This window comes from Rattus rattus, chromosome 8, assembly GCF_011064425.1.
Source record: "Rattus rattus isolate New Zealand chromosome 8, Rrattus_CSIRO_v1, whole genome shotgun sequence".
NCBI lineage: Eukaryota > Metazoa > Chordata > Mammalia > Rodentia > Muridae > Rattus > Rattus rattus.
In genome coordinates this window covers 72,094,228-72,102,746 of record NC_046161.1, presented here as the reverse complement: position 1 = coordinate 72,102,746, position 8,519 = coordinate 72,094,228, and positions in this window count along the sequence as shown.

Genomic DNA, 8,519 nt, shown 5'->3' with positions numbered 1-8,519 from the left:
AGGGTGCTGGATCCCCTAGAACTGAAGTTATAGGGAGTTTTGAGCTGCCTAATATGGGTTCTGGGAATTGAACCCAGATTCTCTGGGAGAGCAGCAATCTGCTCTTAACCATAGAGCCATCCCTCTAGGCTCTTTCTCTTTTTCTTTTAAAGGTTTTTTTTAATATTTATTTATTTGTGTGTATATGCCAGGGGTGGTCACAAGTCTATGCCACAGTGTACTTGCAAAGGTCAGAGGACATCTTGTAGGAGTCTTTTTTTTTTTTTTTTTTTTTGCCATGAATTGAACTCGGTTTTTAGGCTCAGTGACAGCACCTTAACCCAGTGCACCGTCTCACTGGCCAACATCGATGTTTCTTAATTCTGAACAGTGTATCAGAGTGCAAAAGAACATGTGAGTCTTGTTTCTTCAGACGGAAGTTCTCAAAAGGAATTACTTGTATTTTAAGAGTTTAATCCTAGGTCAGAGACAAAGGATATATGTTTTTATTTATAGAGAATCTTACTGTGGGTTCTTTATAAGTATGAACCCTTGGTCAAAGAAATTTTAATCAATTTCTCCTTTTAAGTCACATCTTACAATACAATTGCTCAGAAGTGGGGTCTTGAAGTTAAAAGTCCGCGCATGTCTTAAAGATGCTGTGAATTCAGTGCCAGACCATGGCAATAATACGAATTTCTCAATAAGGTGAGACCTGTTTGGTTCCTCGGTCATGTTTATACAACACTCCTCCATATTAAGTATGTGGTAATATCATGCCTAACAATGTTCATATTTTATTTAAAATATTTTATTGCTGCCAGGGGCTATCTTGTTCCCCAAGGAAGACAACAAAGTAGGAGGGGGCATATAAAATTGGTGGTGATTGGGACCAAAAGCTGCTTACTTTTGGCAATTTAGCTCTTTCTTTCTATTCAGGGATGAAGTCTCTGAGGGCCCTATATCACAAGTACACCCATCTCAGCCGTGCAAAATGGTTGGCCATCTCCAGAAAACTCACCTGCTTTCCATAGCCTTTTCTAGATAGCTTCTGACATATTGCTAACAATGTTAGTGATCACCTGAGATCTCAACAAATGATGTAAGTCTTTGCTGGGGAAGGGTCTTGCCCATGTGCCCGTGGTTAGTGACTGAGCACTGTGGTGGTTGTAGGTTTCAAGGGCTGTGGCAAGTTCACTGTAACATCTAGGTATGTGACACCAACTGGTCCTTTCTTCAAAAAAGACTCCATGTCTCTATGCTTGGCCACATTTTAAGTATTATTTAACAGTATGCTGTCCCCCATCGTTGCTTTGTCCACCAAAATTAAGTAATATTTTATGAAATGTGAAAACTATGAAATGGATGCTGTTCGACACTGTTTCAAGCATGCATTACTGTGATGAACAGATTTCCCAGCTGGGAATTGCGCTTCCAGAAGCAGCTCTGCAAGAGGCAATGCCATCCTTCTTAAGCTTTCAGTGTGAGGTGACCTCTGCTCAGGTGCGTCACCACACTCCATGTCTAGTTCCCGATCTCATTCCATTTCTGCTGTTTCTTCCTCCACTGAAGCCTTCAACTGCTCAGAGGTTGAAATCGTCTTCTTCCAAATGGTCTTTGGTGTTGTAATTAATGATAACTCCTGTCCTAACTCATATTCTCCAGAACTGGCAACCCTTTCCAGAAGTGTTTCAGTTTATTTCCTCCAGTTGTTGGTTTGGCGGATCAACATCTATGGCAGGAGTAGCCTTAAGGCAGTTGGTCAATCATAATATTATTATTATTAATATTATTATTATATTATTATGGGTACTTGTTAGCAGGCTTAAAAACAGCCCTGACCTTGTGGTATAGCTCATGCCAGATCACGGTCGAGCATATGTACTACTGTTGAATAGTAATTATGTTTTGTTTTGTTTTGTTTTTAAGAATATGACTTAGCAGTAGGCTTAAAATACCCTGTGAGTCATGTTGTGAGTACATCCATTGCCACCCAAACTTTGTTGTTCTGCTAACAGGATGTAGACAGAGTAGATTTAGAGTCATTCACTAGACCTAGGATGTTCTGAATGAGCTTTGGCATCAACTTAAAGTCACCAACAACATTAGCCACCACAAGAAAGCCCAATCTATCCTTTAGCCCTTTGAAGTTCGGCATTGACTTCTCAGCAGTTAGGAAAAGCCCAGAAGGCATCCTCTTCCACATGACACTGGTCTTTTTCCACACGAAAAGACCTGTTGATTTAGTGCCATCACCTTAGGCAGCACACTGCAGCTTACACCTTAATGGGGAATGTTTCACCTTGTACCTCATGTTACAGAGACAGCTTCATTCTTCAACGTTATGACACCAAGAAGACCCACAGAGTCAGCTAACCTGGGCCCATGGGGGCTCACAGAGCCTGAACCAACAACCTCTCTTCAGTAGTATCCTTCCCTTCCTCAGTTTCATAGAGATGACAAGAGTTAAGGCCTTATACGAGTCTGGGCGTTGGCTTTCAGGACTCTTGTGAAAGAGTATCGAATACCAGAACTTTCTACATATTATATAGAACCTATATGGTTTATTTAATGTGTGCGTCTACCGCAGGAGAAATTTTAACTTCTTTCAATAGCATTCCTCGTTGGGTGTCCTTGGCTAACTGGTGTGCACATCTAGCTTTTGACGTGCTTGCTTCATTGACTCTGATTTCTGGGTTTTGTTGTTGTTGTTGTTGTTATTGATATTGTTTGGTTTGTTTGTTTGTACAATAAGAGACAAGCAATTATGTCTTTTACTCGAACGCTCACAGGCCACTGTAGGTGATTGATTGACCTGTGCCCTACTTTGCTGTCTATCGCTGTGATAAATATTATGACCAAAAGCAACTTGGGAAGAAAAGGGTTTATTTGGCTTACACTTCCACATCACAGTCCAACATCCAGGGAAACCAAGGCAGTGACTTAAGCCAGATACCTGGGGTCAGAAACTGAAGCAGACCACAGAGGAATGCTGTTTCCTGGCTTGCTCCAGGCGCACGTTCAATGTGCTTTCTTATATAACCCAGGACCATCTGTCCAGGGGTGCTACTACCCACCGAGGGCTAGACCCTCCTCCATCCATCAGCCGTCAAGAAAAGGCACCACAGACACGCCTACAGGCCAGTCTGATGGAAGTAACCACTCATTTGAGGTTCTCTCATCCCCAGTGCCTTTAGTTTGTGTCAAGTTGACAAAAACCAACAGCACAGCTAATCTTAGTGTTTTTGCTGCTTCAAGGAATAGGCAGGCTTCAGAAAATAGACAAAAGGAGTGACTTGTGTGTGGGCATGCCAGAAACACAGTTGTCAACTAAGTTGGCATCAAATACGGACAAAGTACGTAGTGCCCCGATCACACTGTAACAGATACAGAAATGATGGAAGTGTGAGCTACTGTGGAAACTGACACAAAGCCACGCGGAGCACAGACGTGCAGTGTTAATTTGACTCCTACTGGGCTGGGTTTCTTTTCATTTATAAGCAAATGAACAACCTTATGTCTGTATCATTTTGGAACTGTATCAGTGTAACATACAGAATCAATTTCTAGATGTAGAATTTGCTAAATGAACGTGTATGGGCAGTTAGGACTTTGGTAATAACTCTTCACCAAACGTATGTTTATTACATTCCCTTAGCAACACGGAACTGCCTGATCAACTCAGACTCATCAGTCTTTTGACTTCACTATTCTGATAAGTTGGAAATAGGCCCAATATCATTTCAATTTACATTCCTTTTAGTGAGATTGAAATGTCTTACTATTTAAGAGTCAGTTCTATATCCTTAATGGGAACTGCCAGCATTTGGAATTTTGGAATTCTTTATTTGTTTATTTGTTTGTTCAGGACACAGTTTCTCTGTGTAGCCCTAGCTGTCCTGGAACTCACTCTGAGGATCAGGCTATAAACCAGGCTGTCCTTAAACTTGAACTTGAAATTTGCCTTCCTCTGTCTCCAAAGTGCTGAGATAAAAGCTATCTGCCACCAAAGTGGCTAGATTTGTCATTCTTGAGAGCAGATTTTATAGTTTGTACCAGTACTTTATAGTTATCTTTTTTCTTTTGCTAACTTCTTTATTAATATTTATCTTGTTTTGTCTTTTTTTTTATTTTATTACTCTTTAATTTGTTTTTTACAGTCCAGTTGTTATTTCCCTCCTCCTGAATGAGGCCCCTAATACATTATACAGCAGAGGGCTGCCTGGTCTCAGTGAGAGAAGATCCACCTAACCTTCGAGAGACTTGGGGCCCCAGACAGTGGGAAGGCCTGGTGGGGTGGGAGTGTGGGTTATTAGGGACATCCTCTTGGAGACCATGGAGGAGTTATAGGATGAGGAACCGTCGGAGGTATCTTTTTAATATGAGAAAAAAATGGCTTTTTTTTGTTTGTTTGTTTCCAATCTAATTTGCAAGTAAACTTCTCCCTGTTTGCTTGAAACAAACTAGAAGACACCAGGGAAGGGGGAGCCTCAGTTGGGGAATTGTCTTCATCCGACTGGGCTGTGTCTACACTGCATTTGTTGGTTGCTGGTTGACAGCAGAGGGCCTAGCCCGCTGTGGCCAGTGGCACTCCTGGGCAGACAGTCCCGGGTTACATCTGTTAATGGTGATGTTTGCCTTGCAGGAGTGCTCGTCTTTCTCATCTTCAAACTGACTGACCGTTTTTGTCTGTGGGTCCTGACTTTTGTACTACAGTTGGAGAGGTAGTTCTCTACTGAGAACTTGTAACACACACTGCATTTATTAAGTAATCCTCTCACGATGTCTTAGAGAGCATTTAATAGTTTGCTTTCTGTTCCTATAACAAAAATCTGGGTACTCTATGAAGAAAAGAAGTTTATTTAGTTCGTGTTTTTAGAGACAGAAAGTCCAGAATCAGGTAAGTATATTTGTTTGGCTTTAGTGAGGCTGCTGGACTGGCCCACAATATGGCATCAGTATCATTGTGCAAGTCATGAGGGAGAGTAAGGCAACATGGTGAGGCAGTAAGGCAGGGTAAGGAAGGACTGGCCTGGGTATTTTTATGACAGCTCGCATTCAGGAGAACTCATTATAGGGGACCACCATTAACCTCCTCTGAGGTTAACGCCTGCAGTAATACACCCTACCTGTTAAAGACCTTGCCACCTGTCACGCTGCCACACTGAGGGGCCACACTTGGACACTTTTAATACTCATATCAAAGCCACATCCAAACCACAGAAACAGGTTTATAATTTCACTCTTTACACTGACGCTTTTTAAAATCAACTTGAAGTTTTGTTGCTGTACAGTAGGGGATGTTTATAGAGCTTGAATTTCATATTTTAGATGGCTGGCTGATTTTCAGAATAATTATAAATCTTTTAGTCCATCTTTGCATTTACTAAATCAAAGAGAAGACTTTGTACTATGAAAGTTCTAGAACGCTGAAAAGAATCATTTAGGGGGCTGGAGAGGTGGCTCAGTGGTTAAGAGCATAGGTTGCTTTCCCAGAGGTCCTGAATTCAATTCCCAGCTGCCATGTGGTGGCTCATGACCATCTAGAATGGGATCTGATGCCCTCTTCTGGTGTGTCCTAAGAGCAACGGTATATTCACATAAAATAAATAAATAAATAAATATTTAAAAAAAAACAATCAGGAGGGAGGGAGGGAGAAAAGAATAGAGATAGCGAGGGCTATGGGAGATTCAGGAGTAAAATTCCTGGGGTTGTCTGAGAGCACAGGTTCAGGAATATTTAGTAACAAGTATTAAAAGCTATGGGTATGTCACATACCAGTGTTCTAATGCCAGGCAGGAATTAAATAATTTCGTCCCGTGAAATGGGTACTTCCTGCTTAAGACAGCACTTGTATCAGAAATACTTAAAGGTCAGGTTGTACTTCAACTTACTGGTTCTGACCAGTTGAAACAAAAACTGACGGATAGTGCCTGGTGTGGAAATTGGACACACACTGAATTACATGAAGATTCTTTCCTGTCTAGTGGGACTTATCTGAGGACCTACTTTTCTTTCCCCCTAAACCTTTATCCTTCATTAACATGTGCACAAAGGCCTACCTGGCACCCCTTAACTATGCATAGAACTTTAGTTACCTTCCCTCCCTGGGATCTCCTGCCTTCAGCTTCCTTTATTGAAAGGAACTCAACGATTCAAGTTCCAAATTTACTTTCATTGTAGTCTTGAAAATGAGACCCACATATGCCTTGCTCAAAGTCCACACTCTTAATTATAGTTTGTCATATTGGTAGGAAGTGCTCTGCCTGCTGTGACCTAAATGTGGGTTCAAATCCACACACAGAGAACAGGTCTCCAGTGCAACAGAGCTTGAAGGTAGTGCCTTTGGGAAGTTCATGAGGGTAAGGGGCTCAAGTTCATGAACGGATTGTGAAATGGTCTAACTGAGAAAGTGTGGTCCTCTTGCTCCTCTGTCTTCTGCTGAGTGAGGCCCCATGCTCTCCTCAGAAGGATGCAGTCCAAAGCACCATCTTGGAAAGAAAGCAGTCCTCACTAGTTTCCTGAGTCTTGATCTTGATCTTCCAGCTTTCAGGACCTTGAGGCGTATCCATCTGTTCCCTCTGCTGCTCCATTTGCAGTGCTCTGATACAGATCAAGAAATCAGGCTGGAGAAATGGCTCAGCAGTTAAGAGCACTGGCTGCTGCTCTACCAGAGGTCCTAAGCTCGCAACCATCTGTAATGGGAAACCATGCCTCTTCTGGTGTGTCTGAAGACAGTGACAGTGTACTCACATACATTAAACAAACAAACAAATAAATAAAATACACAATGCAGACCTAGGCCAAGGGAGAGCCGTAGCAGCAGCAACCTAAGGGTAATGGTTATTGAACACGGAGCATGAATGCAAACCAGAAGTAAATCAGAGTGAGAGGCATGTGATTCTGTTTGCCTTCACTAATCTTCAGTTGCTGAAGGCTAAGTAGGTCATTGTCCTTTTTTTATCCCCAAAGGACCTAGTGCCTCAGCTGCCAGATGAAAATGGTATTTATTCTGAGCCAAGAGCACCCTTTAACCTGCCCTCAGGTGGCTCTGGTCAGACCATTCATCGGCCCACAAAGCTTGGCTCGGATTCGAGTAGCTGGTCCTAGAGAACAAATGTGCTGATGGCTCAGACCTGCAAGAGTGGCCAGAGAAAACAGCCTTATGAATTATGAAAAAAAATCGGTGAACTAGATTGAAGATGCTAATCAATAGACTGCTTTGTGATGGGGCCATGAACCCTATTCTAGAACATACTCAATATGAGCTTATTTCACAGTAGGCACTGCATAATCAGACTGAGCTCTGTCCTGAGCCCGTCCCCTGAAGGTAGGAACATGATTGTGACCTTCAGCTCATCTCAGCAGTGACTGCCTTTGAGCCCCAGGTGAGCTGTTTATTCAACAGTTGTTGAATGGATGATGGAAGGCAGGACTCGGTGTTCTTGCTTGTGCGGTTCTCTTCACCTAGAACACATGGCATTTGGAAATGCCTGCTTCACCTCTAGTTCTTGCCTAGAGTTAAATGGTCCCCTTCTAGTTGGACAGTCTATGCAGGTGGATTTGTGACAATAGCACATTCTATCTACTATTTCACCTCAATGTCTATGTATTCCACTCAGACTATATAGTAAACCCGTCTGCCTACTGAATTGAAACAGAAATACCCATGTATTGTTCCCATCTCCTAAATGTAAGAACAACTTTTCATTTTGCTCTCTAAACCCATTGTGTACCACTTTTCTGCTTTGGGCAGAATGCTTCACAGAAGCAACCTAAGGAAAGAATGATTTACTTGGGCTTATGGTTTAAAAAGATGCAGCCCACCTGGTAGGGAAGCCATGGCAACAGGAGCTGTGCTCAGCTGTAGTGGCAGGGACATGGAGTTGCTTACATCTAAGAGAATCACGAACCAGAGAGAGATGAATGCTGGCACACATCTGGCTTTCCCTACTTTCTTTCTATTTGACCTGGGACTCATATCCACGGGGTGGTCCTACCCACTTCATAGTTGCGTCTTTCTGATAATACCTCATAGATCTGCCCAGAGGGGCATAATTTAGGAGATTCCAGTCAAGTCGGACTGGCAGCAGAAGTTAAGCACCAGTGTCTGATGATGTAAAGCCCTGCCCTGGACTCGCTAGTCAATTTGAGTTCTTCAAACAAAAAGTGGAGGATTTCCTGTCGAGCCAACGGAGACAGAATCGTAATGCTTTTCCTACCTGATCCTAAGCTCAGTGGAATTATACACACACCTGACTTAAAAAGGAGTGAAATGCCTAATGTGTTGAAAGTAGAGAGAAGGGCTAGAGAGATGGCTCAGTGGTCAAGAGCACTGACTGCTCTTCCAGAGGTCCTGAGTTCAATTCCCAGCAACCACATGGTGGCTCACAGCCATCTGTAATGGGATCCAAGATGCTCTCTTCTGGTGTGTCTGAAGACAGTATAATCATATACATGAAATAAATAAATAAATTTAAAAAAAAGGAAGGTGACCAAGGCTTGATTTAAAAAAAGCCATTATTTAAAAAAAAAAGTA